At 36.9% G+C, this 13,010-nt stretch overlaps 2 long non-coding RNA genes across 2 annotated transcripts; both read left to right on the top strand.

Moving 5' to 3' along the window:
• Positions 1 to 378: 378 nt before the first annotated feature.
• LOC110903205 lies at positions 379 to 1,292 on the top strand. The gene is made up of 2 exons (XR_002571742.2): positions 379 to 440; positions 980 to 1,292. It is a non-coding gene; the product is annotated as an uncharacterized LOC110903205 (long non-coding RNA).
• Positions 1,293 to 5,774: 4,482 nt separating this feature from the next.
• Positions 5,775 to 7,369, top strand: LOC110903204. Its single transcript, XR_002571741.2, has 3 exons — positions 5,775 to 5,909; positions 6,459 to 6,515; positions 7,055 to 7,369. It is a non-coding gene; the product is annotated as an uncharacterized LOC110903204 (long non-coding RNA).
• The last annotated feature ends 5,641 nt before the right edge of the window (positions 7,370 to 13,010 follow it).

Genomic DNA, 13,010 nt, shown 5'->3' with positions numbered 1-13,010 from the left:
AGTAATGTTATGAAGATGATGATGCTAAATGTGTTAAATTGAGTATGGTTATGATATATGGAGTTAGATGTTGTAGATTATTATTATAAGGATCTGATTTAGGATGAAGGTTATGTGAAAATTAGTTGAATTTCATGATTTTGATATGAACTAGTAAGATTATGCATAATATACTTGTACACTATGCCTTGTAAATGGTACGCACGCAATGTGTTCGATGAAATGCCTAAGTGAGTTTAGTTATGGTTTTTACATGAATACTTGTTAAGTCGATGTAACTTCTTTATGATAATGGCGTATGTGATTAGTAGACACCATAATGAACTGTAAGGATTGTGAAAGTAATGTTTTTGAAAGCTAAAGTATGGGATTATGACATATAGGCACGAAGAAGGAAGAAGGTGCAAGTCACTCGAAGGCATAAGTATCTCAAGATCGCGGTAAGTTCTTATGAACTTCGTTTACTCTACTAGTGGATTTATGAATAACATTAATGATAATATGAATTCGTACTATGTTCCGTTGTGGATTAAAATGGATTTAGATGTAAGGAATTATATCGAAAAGGGTTTAGAAGTTATGTTGTAACGAATGCGAAATAGCAAATCCATTGCGGATTTGGTTATGCTAACGAAGGTTATGATAAGCTATGCGAGTCGACCGGTTCTAGTTGAACAAGTCGAATAAGAATAATGCTACCATCCGTTTCGAATGGGTGGTTTTGAATGCTAAAACGAATGCTAGAAGTTTAATCCGTTATACGGATAGAAAGAAGAATTTAAGTTGAAAGCAAATAACCCAACTAAATGGGTCGAATGTGTATGCTTAACTCTCATTGAGAGTGCTTATGCCATACCCAAGTATTTGGGTAGTCGAATGTGTAAAAAGGATGAAAGCTCTTATGCGGATAGAACTAAAACGAAGGAATTATAATTAACAAGTGTGTTGACTAACTTTTAAGTATTGTTGTTGAATGTAGGTAAATCCTCAACTTAGGCGACTCGGCGAAATGGAGCGAGCACGTGTCCATGTCATGTTATACCAAATGCTTCCGCTAGCTTATGTTCATCTTTATGGTCCATGACTTGTTATTATTTTTTTTTTCAACTTTGTTAGTAGTCGTACATTTGTAAAGCTTGTCGTCTTGCTTTGAGTAGTTTAAGGTCAAACGGATCGTAGTATGTTGTTTAGTTTATTATGTTAAAAACAGGGGGCACGTTCGTTTTACGAACGGGTCATGCCGAATTTTTGTAAAAATTTTACTATGTATCAAAGTTGGTATTTTTGATGTCTTTAAATTACTCTAGTAAGTAATTTACCTTTTTGAGTTGTGAAAGATTCGTATATTTTAAAAGTTTATGCTTTCTAGCGTCTTTGGTTGTCATTTCTCCTAGACGCAAAAACGGACGTTTCAAGTTGGTATCAGAGCCAAGGTTTGAGGGATTCGGGCAAGAGTCTTAGTGCTCGAACTCAAACCATGGCTCATGCAAATGTGCTCGCTCCGAGATCGCCAATGAGGTAAAATTTTAAACATTCGCTTAATATGAGTATGTATAGTGCGTTACGGTTTAAGATTTAAGATTACTTATGTTAAGAAATGTTAAGATGGGTAAAATGAGAAGTCCCTGGACCCGGGTAGCTGAAAACTGACCCGGGAAATGGTCGGAACTGTCAAAATAAGGTTCAGCAGCGTTTCAGCAAAAGAGGGGCCGTCGCCGACGGGCTGTAATGCCGTCGCCGACGCCCCATGTTTGTCGACGGCCTATCTTTCTGTCTACGGACATTGTGGGTGACGCCCCATTTATGAAGCCCGTCGCCGACGGGGTGTGAAGCCGTCGCCGACGGCTAGCGGAAATCAAATCCGCTGAGGATTTTTGTTTTGTTTTGGTTTTCGTATTTTTAGTTTCCAAAGTGTTTCAAGGCCTATTAAATGTTCGTGTAGGGTCTATATAAGGCCTAATAAGATATATGTAACCACGATTAGTGGTTACGATGGAAAGAAAATTTTAAGGGTCGAAAGTAATGTGTCTAATGACACAAATGAATGCTAAAAAAAAATGAATGAAAAATGAGTAAAGTTTAAAATGTGAGGATGCGAATGAAGTAAATACGGACTAATGAACTATGATGTATTGAAAGCTTGTGAACTGTAATTTAAGTTCCCATACTTCTCAGAAATGCCCGTTTTATGCTTCTGGCAAGTTAATAGAAGATATAATAAGTCATGTAAGGTTATGTAGACCGTTGGCGATAAAGTAAAAATTTATGAAAATTCGGATGAATGTATGCTTTGATCAGAATTATGCATTAGAGGCGTGTACCTTGTACCTGAATGGTGTGATGCTTATGTGTAATTAATGATTTGCCATATTATGATTAAGAGGCGAATATGTGCTAAACGCGAATCATATGAGCTTAATAGTAAAAGATACGTTGGAATTATGTTATATAGTTAACTTGAATGGTAATTACCATTTGTAGAATCATGAAACATTAGTATGCGAAAATACGTGAAGGTGAATGTATATATGTGTATTGTTTGGGGGATTACGTAAATTATATGTATGAAATACGTAGAATATTAATATTACGGTCTATCATATTTTACATGTTCAAAAGTTTGAAGTATGTAAGCAAGACAGTTGACTATCTAAAAGTCAACAGTACAGGAATATTATGAAATGGTCATTAGACACAAATGCTAAAGTAAAGAGTTGATGTGTTATGTATTAAGTGATTTACGTGTTATGCTTGACGATAGTTTAGTGTATGGATTGGAAGTGAGATGACTAATAATAACAAATGCCTTGTTTTTACGAAATTTGACTAACAAAAGTCAAATTAACTTATGAATAGAAAGAAAATGAATAGTTGTATGTGTGCTCACATAAGCTAACAGTGTTATGAATGTAATAATATATTAATATGTAAGGATGGAGGTCTTGTCAGTTGATTCAAGTATGGATGGCAAACGGAGTAAGAGGAAGTAATGAGGCAAGCATGAACATGAACGCTAAAGGTAAGTGATTTCGCAATCGCTTCGAATTCATCTACATGAAGGTGTATACGTGTTTGAGTATTCGAAATCAAAGCGAAATGTATAAATAAATGAGAAAGGTTATGGTACGTTTTGTTGAGATTGTTGGCATAATGTTAAACCGATAAGACCTCATTATAAGGGTAAATCGGTCATAAATTTTAGTTGAGAAATTCTAAGGCGGAAATGAGAACTTGGTAATGTTGATGAAAGGTATGGGAAGAATATTAGTTGGGATGTTAGTTAAAGACATTTTTGTAAAGATGTTCGAATTGAGAGTAAGTGCAACATGTACTGCAATACTTATATACAAAAAGTATTGGGTGGTGGTTGACCTTATAAGGTTATATTGTAGAAGACAGTAAATAATAATTACTTACAAACTTTGGAAATATTACGTAAGAAATGCAACGTGTAATGTAGGATACTCATTAGTAAGGGACATGCCAGAGAACGTAGGTGAATTAACACCAAATACGGTGAACAAACAAATGGAAATGATATATTAAGAAATGGTCATGAATTGACCGAAGCTCGAGAAAAACACGAGAATCATCTCACTTATGTCCAGTCAAGCTAGCAAAAAGGGGTCTAATGATTCTTAAAGGATTGGATCAATATAGGAAAGAAGGATAAGAATGAAAAGTTTAAGCTTACGATTGAATGTGAATCAAATTTAAGAAAGAATGGTGGGAACACCACTAGAAATAGGATGTAGAGTGTGGCGTAGAGACGCACTACATGAATTAGGACATGGAGTTAGTGCTAGGACCCAACACTTGAAGTTGAATGTAGAAGATTAATACGAAAATATATCATAAGAAATGTCATGGTAATTGATACGACAGAAGAACGTAAGGTACGGATGAAAATATTAGAATATGAGAAATGGATTCAAACTAGTAAAAGTGAAAAGTAATAATTTTAAAGTTTGAATCCGTAAGTGAAGACGGATTAAGCAAGGGAGAATAAAAACTAAGTACCAAAAACTCAAATAAGTTATACGGGTCAAATGGGGATTGCCATTTGAACCCGGTATTTAATGTTCGGTTTGTCAAGTTTATTACTTATAGGTGAGCATAATGCTTGGGCATGCTTTGTCGCAGTTTGGAAAGAATTAACCGTTGCAAAGTATAAATAACGAGTCAAGGGTTTTGACCCGCGCCAGGTACGTATAAAAAGATTATATTTCTTTTATAGGAGCTTAGGGCTCGACTAGATGAAATAAATGATAACTGATACCCATATGTAAGAATGCATTTACAGTTAGACTTCCGAAAAGTCAAACGAAATAAATGAAGTCCTTGCAATTATGCAAGTATAAGATACGAACGTGTACCTCGATACAACCATAATAGGTGAGGTGGTGTTAGTCTGACCTTGAAAGGTCAAACTGCGAAAGTTGGAGAAATAACCAATAAAAAGAAAGGATGGTATGTAAGAAATGAAATGTATGATATGTTTTAGCATGTACGTAAGAAAATTTTGAAAGAGACAATGGGCAAACTAACGCCCCGTAGGACGCAGTTATGAAGGGTTAGGTGCTAACTGTTTATATTAGACAAATATGATGGGATTATTAGTGAGATGATGGTAATGAAGCTAGTAGAAAGATTCCCACGAGTGGTAGCATATTTCATGAATGGATGAGACCAATTCGGGTACATATAAAGAATCAGATCGATCCGGTACACGGATAACTAACTTATGCATTAAAGGTGAGGTTAGTAAAATGTTTAATTCTTGATGTCCGTGGATTTATTTGCAAGTGTGAACAAAAAAAATGGTAGAATAATTATGGCATGGTATACAATAATCGACCCGTAATGGTCAGCGTGAGAAAGCATGGGTGTCATTAAGAGGGAGATCTAAAGGCCTTAAATGAAAGTTTGAGATGAATTGGTTAAACGCTCATATGGTGCTCGTACACAACATACCTAGTTGTTATCATAAGTAGTTCATGCAAGGAGCTAATAATAAAGTGTGCAAAGGATTAAATTTGAGGCTAAACTCAAATTTGAAATTAGTTCAAGTGAGGGTAGTAACCGTAGAATGATGCCTTATACTCGTATTAAATATGAAAAGGTAATTAGGAAGTGGGTAGCTTTGTATTAGTACCACTAAATCATGAAATGTTTATAGTATACTTATAATGTTATGTTAAGCCCTCATATGAACAAGAAAGAAATTAAAAGAACATTAGTAATGGGATAATGGGTTTGCTCATGATTACAATAATAAATTATATGTGATTATGAAAGTAATTTACTTGATTTAAGAATGGAGGGACAATGCGTACAAATACGTTTAGGCATGAATAAAACTCTTGCCAGGATCCCGAATGCGTCTATATTGTATTAGGCATCGTGAATGAATAGATGAAAAAGTAAGAGTAGAAGTGGTCTAGTTGGAATGAGAAAGGTTTCGGGGACGAAACCTCCCTTAAGGGGGGTAGATTTGTAACACCCCAAAAATGTTTATTAGATAAGTTAAAGTTTATTTAAAACTTGACTTAGTTAGTGGGATATATGTAACACCCCAAAAAGATTTACTAGACACATGAGTTAAATAACTTAAAGATTTATTATAGTTAATGGAAAATGTCATAAGAACTAGTATTACAATGAGTTGTGAGTAAGTTATATAAAAGAAGTAAACTAGAAGGGGCATTTGTAAACTTTGTGTAATGAAAGAGGTTAATAAAAATAAAAACCAAAAATCTCACACCCTGGTGGTGCTGAGTTCGACCAGAGCAAGGGGAAACAAGGGGGAACCCTTGTTCTTGATAAATCCAAGCAATTGACAACGAATTTCAAGGATAATCGGTTGCATGTCTCAAATTATCGATCATCTAAGCGTATATATTGAAGTGGTAAGTTTAATTTTCTGAAATCATGATTTGTAGAATGAGGGGTTCAACCCAATCTCGAAATTTTATGCCTAAATATGAGAAATCTGAGTTAGGGTTACCTTCTAGGATAAGAATCATGTTGATTTTTAGGTTGTTTGAAAGATTTTGGTAAAAACCCACTTGTAGTAGTAATGTTATGAAGATGATGATGCTAAATGTGTTAAATTGAGTATGGTTATGATATTTGGAGTTAGATGTTGTAGATTATTATTATAAGGATCTGATTTAGGATGAAGGTTATGTGAAAATTAGTTGAATTTCATGATTTTGATATGAACTAGTAAGATTATGCATAATATACTTGTACACTATGCCTTGTAAATGGTACGCACGCAATGTGTTCGATGAAATGCCTAAGTGAGTTTAGTTATGGTTTTTACATGAATACTTGTTAAGTCGATGTAACTTCTTTATGATAATGGCGTATGTGATTAGTAGACACCATAATGAACTATAAGGATTGTGAAAGTAATGTTTTTGAAAGCTAAAGTATGGGATTATGACATATAGGCACGAAGAAGGAAGAAGGTGCAAGTCACTCGAAGGCATAAGTATCTCAAGATCGCGGTAAGTTCTTATGAACTTCGTTTACTCTACTAGTGGATTTATGAATAATATTAATGATAATATGAATTCGTACTATGTTCCGTTGTGGATTAAAATGGATTTAGATGTAAGGAATTATATCGAAAAGGGTTTAGAAGTTATGTTGTAACGAATGCGAAATAGCAAATCCATTGCGGATTTGGTTATGCTAACGAAGGTTATGATAAGCTATGCGAGTCGACCGGTTCTAGTTGAACAAATCGAATAAGAATAATGCTACCATCCGTTTCGAATGGGTGGTTTTGCATGCTAAAACGAATGCTAGAAGTTTAATCCGTTATACGGATAGAAAGAAGAATTTAAGTTGAAAGCAAATAACCCAACTAAACGGGTCGAATGTGTATGCTTAACTCTCATTGAGAGTGCTTATGCCATACCCAAGTATTTGGGTAGTCGAATGTGTAAAAAGGATGAAAGCTCTTATGCGGATAGAACTAAAACGAAGGAACTATAATTAACAAGTGTGTTGACTAACTTTTAAGTATTGTTGTTGAATGTAGGTAAATCCTCAACTTAGGCGACTCGGCGAAATGGAGCGAGCACGTGTCCATGTCATGTTATACCAAATGCTTCCGCTAGCTTATGTTCATCTTTATGGTCCATGACTTGTTATTATTTTTTTTTTTTCAACTTTGTTAGTAGTCGTACATTTGTAAAGCTTGTCGTCTTGCTTTGAGTAGTTTAAGGTCAAACGAATTGTAGTATGTTGTTTAGTTTATTATGTTAAAAATAGGGGGCACGTTCGTTTTACGAACGGGTCATGCCGAATTTTTGTAAAAATTTTACTATGTATCAAAGTTGGTATTTTTGATGTCTTTAAATTACTCCAGTAAGTAATTTACCTTTTTGAGTTGTGAAAGATTCGTATATTTTAAAAGTTTATGCTTTCTAGCGTCTTTGGTTGTCATTTCTCCTAGACGCAAAAACAGACGTTTCACCTTTGGTGGTTTGTTAATTCGAGTGAACGAGGGACGAGTTGCGAAGGTTTGGATGTTATTAGCGAGGCGACCAAAAGTAGTTTTCACAATTAAAACAAGAACGATTTTGGGACGATTTAAACGATTTTGGAAATGATTTGAACAAACGATTGGTTTTGGGTTGTGATTAGATAATGGGACGGGTGTAACATGATAAAAGCATGGTAGATACGCCGCTGCTACTTCTTATATATAAGTGTTTTTATCATATTACATTCCGTGGCATTATTTAGTTCACTTGGGCAAACCATTTTGAAACGATGTCACATAACAATGTTTTCTAAATATAAACCATACGAGTTTTATTAACGAGATGATTTACAACTTGGGTTACTTAAACAAATGTTTTTAGGTTAAGAATCATGGCTACGAGATTTTATACAACATAACCAACTTGTTTTTGAGTTGGTTAATCATGTTGCAATACTATATACTTTTCAAAACAAGGTTTGTAACTTTTGACTCTTGTAGTCTAATAAGGTACTGCAACATGCAAACGAGCCATGAATCCGATACTCTCATAAAACCTATGTGCTCGCCAACATTTCTTTGCTGACTTTGTTTTTACATATGTTTCAGGTGGTATTGAATGATGTTGATTGCTAGGATGTGATGCGTGTGAAGTGTTTATATATTTTAGGTATATATTTTGAGCCCTTTTTACACTTTTTAGCCAAGTTTTAAATTTATAAAACACGATATTTACTAACACTAAACACACATATGGGCAAGTGCACCCATCGTGGACGTAGTATAGTGTTGGTAAGATACCGAGGTCATCCAAGGACACAAGAGCTTTTAGTACCGGTTTATCCTCAACGTCTAATCAAATCAAAAAGTTAGAAAAAGGTTTTAAACTAGAAAAATAAAACTAACTAAAATGCTGAAAAGTAAAATAAAAGTAAAAATAGATAGACAAGATGAATCACTTGGATCCAACTCGTGTGTAGTGTAACCTTTGATTATTTCCGCACTTTTGCACTTGTTTAAGAGATTATCTTAGTTATTGTAGTAGGCCCCTCTTTTGAAGGTGACGTTACCCTCAACCCAGTAGTTTGAGTCAGCAAGGATACAATCCTAAAGGGTCGGATTATTGAAAGATAATTAATTAAGTTATTAATGCATAATGTGGTAGGCCCCTCTTTTGAAGGTGACGTTACCCTCGGCTAAGTAGTCTGAGTCAGCAGGGATACAGTCCTAAGTAGCCGGGTTAAAGTTTTAATAGTAGTTTAACTTATGAGGGGATCAAAGAGTTTGGACCCCCGCCATCCAATACCGTGGGGTATTGAAGGAGGTCCTACTAAATTTGACCAAGGTCCTTTGCAGGATCTATACACTGAACAATGGCAAGACTCTTACCAAACCGTTCCCTTAACCACTGACCAGGTAGCCAACATACCACCATATAGACCGTGGAGATATGAATGGTGAAAATCTTTTATTTTATATAGACAGTAAAATAATGCCAAGACACCACGGACAAACGATAAGGATGAATCACCTTCAACATAAGAAACGAGTTATTAAAGTCGTTAATACATAACCAAATAAAAAGTGCGAAAAGATTAAAATAAAAAGTATTACACTAAACACTTGTCTTCACCAAGTGATGTAAGAGACTTAGGCAAACATGGCCTTTGATTGTCAAGAACTCTTATGATCAATCTTGGATCCCGAGACGACTCACACACTCTATGATGGACAATGGATGATGGTGGTGGATGATGGTGTTGTGATGGTGGTGGGTGGTGGGTGAAGTGTGAGAGAGGTGGTGTGCCAAGGGATGAGTTGCAAGAACTCCAAGCACTCCTATTTATAGGCAGAACAGAAGCTCGGGCACGGCCCCGTGCCCGTTGGGCACGACCCCGTGTCCACCCTCCTCTCTTTCTTCATTAATTGCACTTTGTCTACATTAGTTGACCACGCCCCCGTGTCCGCTGAGCACGACCCCGTGTGCAGAAGCATATCTGTACTATCAAGATTTGCCTGGATTCTGCGAAACTTATAGTTGACCACGGCCCTGTATCCATTGAGCACGGCCCCGTGGTGGGCGATGGAAGCTTCTACAACTTTTTCTTTTCTGCTGACACTTGGGCACGCCCCCGTGCTCATTGAGCACGGGGCGTGTTCAGCCATCTGTTTCTTTGTTTTGCTTGGGAAGATGTTGTCGGGGGGTCGGGCATGCCACGTTTGTTCCTTTTCTTCTATTTGTGTTAGATTTAGCTGCCTTTTTGCTTCTTTTGTTTATTTGAGCTCATTTAATCCTAAAAATACAAAAGGAAGACAAAAACACACTTTTTCCAACATTAGTACTAAAAAAAGGGTTAGTTTTATGCCACAATTGATGTAATTTATATGTTGCATTTTGTGCACATCAAATACCCCCACACTTGAATCTTTGCTTGTCCTCAAGCAAAACTCTTTATAATGTGGCTTTGCACTCCCAAATGGAATGGGTAGAAGAGAAGGTTTTTGGGCTTGTCATAGAGTGTCGGGATTTCCAAGATTCATTATTAAGTTTTATTTTTATTTATTTACAATCTTATTCGTAATGATTTATTAAAAACGTTTCATAAGATAAATTACTTATTAAGGCATAACATGCCTCTTTAAAATTCCATTTATATACAACTTCACATACCTCACGGGGGATCACTCAACACTCGACCGAATGTGTATTTTTAGTGAATCACTCGAGAGCGGCATGGAACTTACTCCTACCATATGCTTGCCAAGTAATCAATCCCCCTCCTTTTTAACTATAGACCTTTGTAAATATCAAGAGGACTTTTTGGGTGAAGGGTTAGACTTGGGCTTAAGGTGGGTGGTTGGGTTAGTGGTTAGTAAAAGGGCGAAAAGCGTAAAAAGCATCGGTTTTTCATAAGACTTGATATTTTTCAAAACTTTTTATTTTGATGAAGCATTTCAAACAAAGTTGTTTTTGATAAACTTGTTTGTTTATTTCTTTGGCTTCATTCTCATATTTTTTTTCAAGTCATAAGAGGAACCGAGCTTTGTTACTAAAATAAAGGGTTTAAAAAGGAAAAGGGTTTAGGTGGGTAAAAGGTGTTTGAATTGGGTTAAGAAACGAAAAGGTTTAGGCTCAAAGGGGTTAACTAGGGGGATTTTGGGTAGGTGGTAAAAAAAATAATGGTGTAGAAATAAAAAGGGTTAGTCCTAATGCCTCCATCATTTACTTACTCGGGTTTAAGTTGGTAAGGACCGGGAATGCATTGTCGTGGCAAGTTCTAGAGTTGTAAGAACCAAGCGGCTATTCACACAAGAAACGAAAAATGAGCATTTAGTTTAAAGATATGTATTTGTTTGCTCAATAAAGGCTCAAAATTCACGTTTGTGGGAATGGGTTTTTATGTGATCAAGTATATATAATCAAATTTTAACTAAGCTTATCATGCCGTTTCATAATTTTCTTATGTTGGTTCTTTTTATCACGACGCTATCGGTTGTAAATTTGTAAAAATATAACCTTGTTAGAACTTGGAATTCCCAAATTAAACCTAGACAAGTAAAAAGAAAATGAAAATTTTTGAAAAAATTTGGGGTGATTAGCGGTTCCAATAGAGTTTTGTGTAAGGCTTGTTAATTAGGACTTGTAAGATTCAAGGTTTTAGCATCCCACCCACACTTAAATTCCACATTGTCCTCAATGTGTCCCAAAACTAAGTTTTTAGGTTGATTAAATGTGTAAAAAGGTGTAAAAAGCAAAATTTTGTGTTACTGGGAGCCTGGACACGGCCCCGTGTCAGGTAGACACGACCCCGTGTTCAGGTGCTAGTAACGAAAACTTACAGAAGGTGGACACGTGGGTGTGTTGGCTGGACACGGCCCCGTGTTTGGCATGCAGAAATAAACAAACAACAGGTCTGGGGAAGTGGGCACGGGGGCGTGTCGGCAGGACACGACCCCGTGTCGATAATCTGCAAGGTTGAAAAACAGGTTTCTGGCTTCGTTTTTCCTGTCCCGGCTTTAGTAGTACTAATATTTAGTACTCTAAGCCTCGTATGTACCTGTCTTATCAATAAACACCATACCAAACCATTGCAAACATCCTAAATTACAAAAGTTTATCATCCACGTCACAAAGTTAAAAACAAATGCAGAAAAATAAAAAGAGTTAGGGAAAGTAAATTGTTCAATACTTCGGCACGCGGGCCGGAAATTGTTTGATAGAAGAAAGGGGGTTTTAACCTATTGGATTACCAACCAGCTGCTCCTGCTCCTACTCCACCCGCCTAGTCCATGTCTTCATCATCGTCATCACCTCCTCCTCCATGCCCCGCCATGTACTCCCGGATGTTCCCGATGTCATCTTGAATATTGGAGATGTTTCTCTCAATGGCTCCGACCTGGTTGCATGTGTTGTTGGCGAGGTTGTAGGTGTTCCTGGTGCACATAAGGTTTTCCTGTAACAGATCATGTAAACTTTGAAAGTTAGGAAAACCACCTCCTTGTGAGGAGGATTGGCCCGGATCACCGTGAGGCTGGTACTGGTAATGGGGAGGTTGTTGAAACCGTGGAGCGTGAAGGACTAGCGCCTCTTGCGGGTTCCATGCATGCCCTTGCATCCTCTGGAAGCTAACCGACCCGTCTTCCGCCTCATAGATTAGGTTCATGGAGAGGCAGATTTGTACATCCACTCTTCCCGACCATGGGCTCCTTTCGAAAGACCTAGGTATGTTCACGAAGTGCTTGAAGAGACGGTATATCCACCCCTCGAAGAAGATAGGGGTTGGTGGAGTAGCAAGCCGGTTCCAATGCATGTTTCGGAGCAGGAGATAAGGAACATCGAGGGGTCTTCGGGTATCAATGCAGTGAAGGACTATCAAATCTCTCAACCCAACAACGCCACCGCTATCATGCCTTTGGCTAAGAGAGTAACCGAGGACCCTATGGATGTATCGGTAGTGGGTCCCTCAACTTAGTACTCTTAGTGCTGCTTGGGTTGTAGTGCCCTTCTGTCACACCCCGATTTCCACGTGTATCACCGGTGGGCCCGGTGGGGGATTATCGTGATGTAGTTGGCAACAATATAGTCAAACCACAATATATAAATGCACAGCGGAAGCATAAAGATAAATATTATCCAACCATTTATTGTAATATCGATTGTATCACATATAGTTGAATAGTATCCACAGGAGGGATCAAAATAAATAAAAATGTTGTTCAACAGATAAGACATCAAGCTTGCGAGACTTTTTAAGATGCTAAGGAGCTATTGCCAGCCGATTACGTGTAGTACCTGCACTTAATCTTTTTGGGGAAAATACGTCAGTTTACACTGGTAAATACATTCAACCGACACTTTTGTAAAATGTTTATTTAAAATTGATTTGAATGCACGAGGCACAAACTCTTTTATAACTTGGGAGAATTATTTAAAATTATAATCTTGTGAACGAATTACATGTTCCTTCTTTGCGTTCAGTAGCCCGGATCTAGTCCGGGTTAAAGATCA

This window comes from Helianthus annuus, chromosome 13 (assembly GCF_002127325.2).
Source record: "Helianthus annuus cultivar XRQ/B chromosome 13, HanXRQr2.0-SUNRISE, whole genome shotgun sequence".
Classification (NCBI taxonomy): Eukaryota; Viridiplantae; Streptophyta; class Magnoliopsida; order Asterales; family Asteraceae; genus Helianthus; species Helianthus annuus.
The sequence above is the reverse complement of the archived record's forward strand: the minus strand, read 5'-3'. Positions and strand labels throughout refer to the sequence as shown.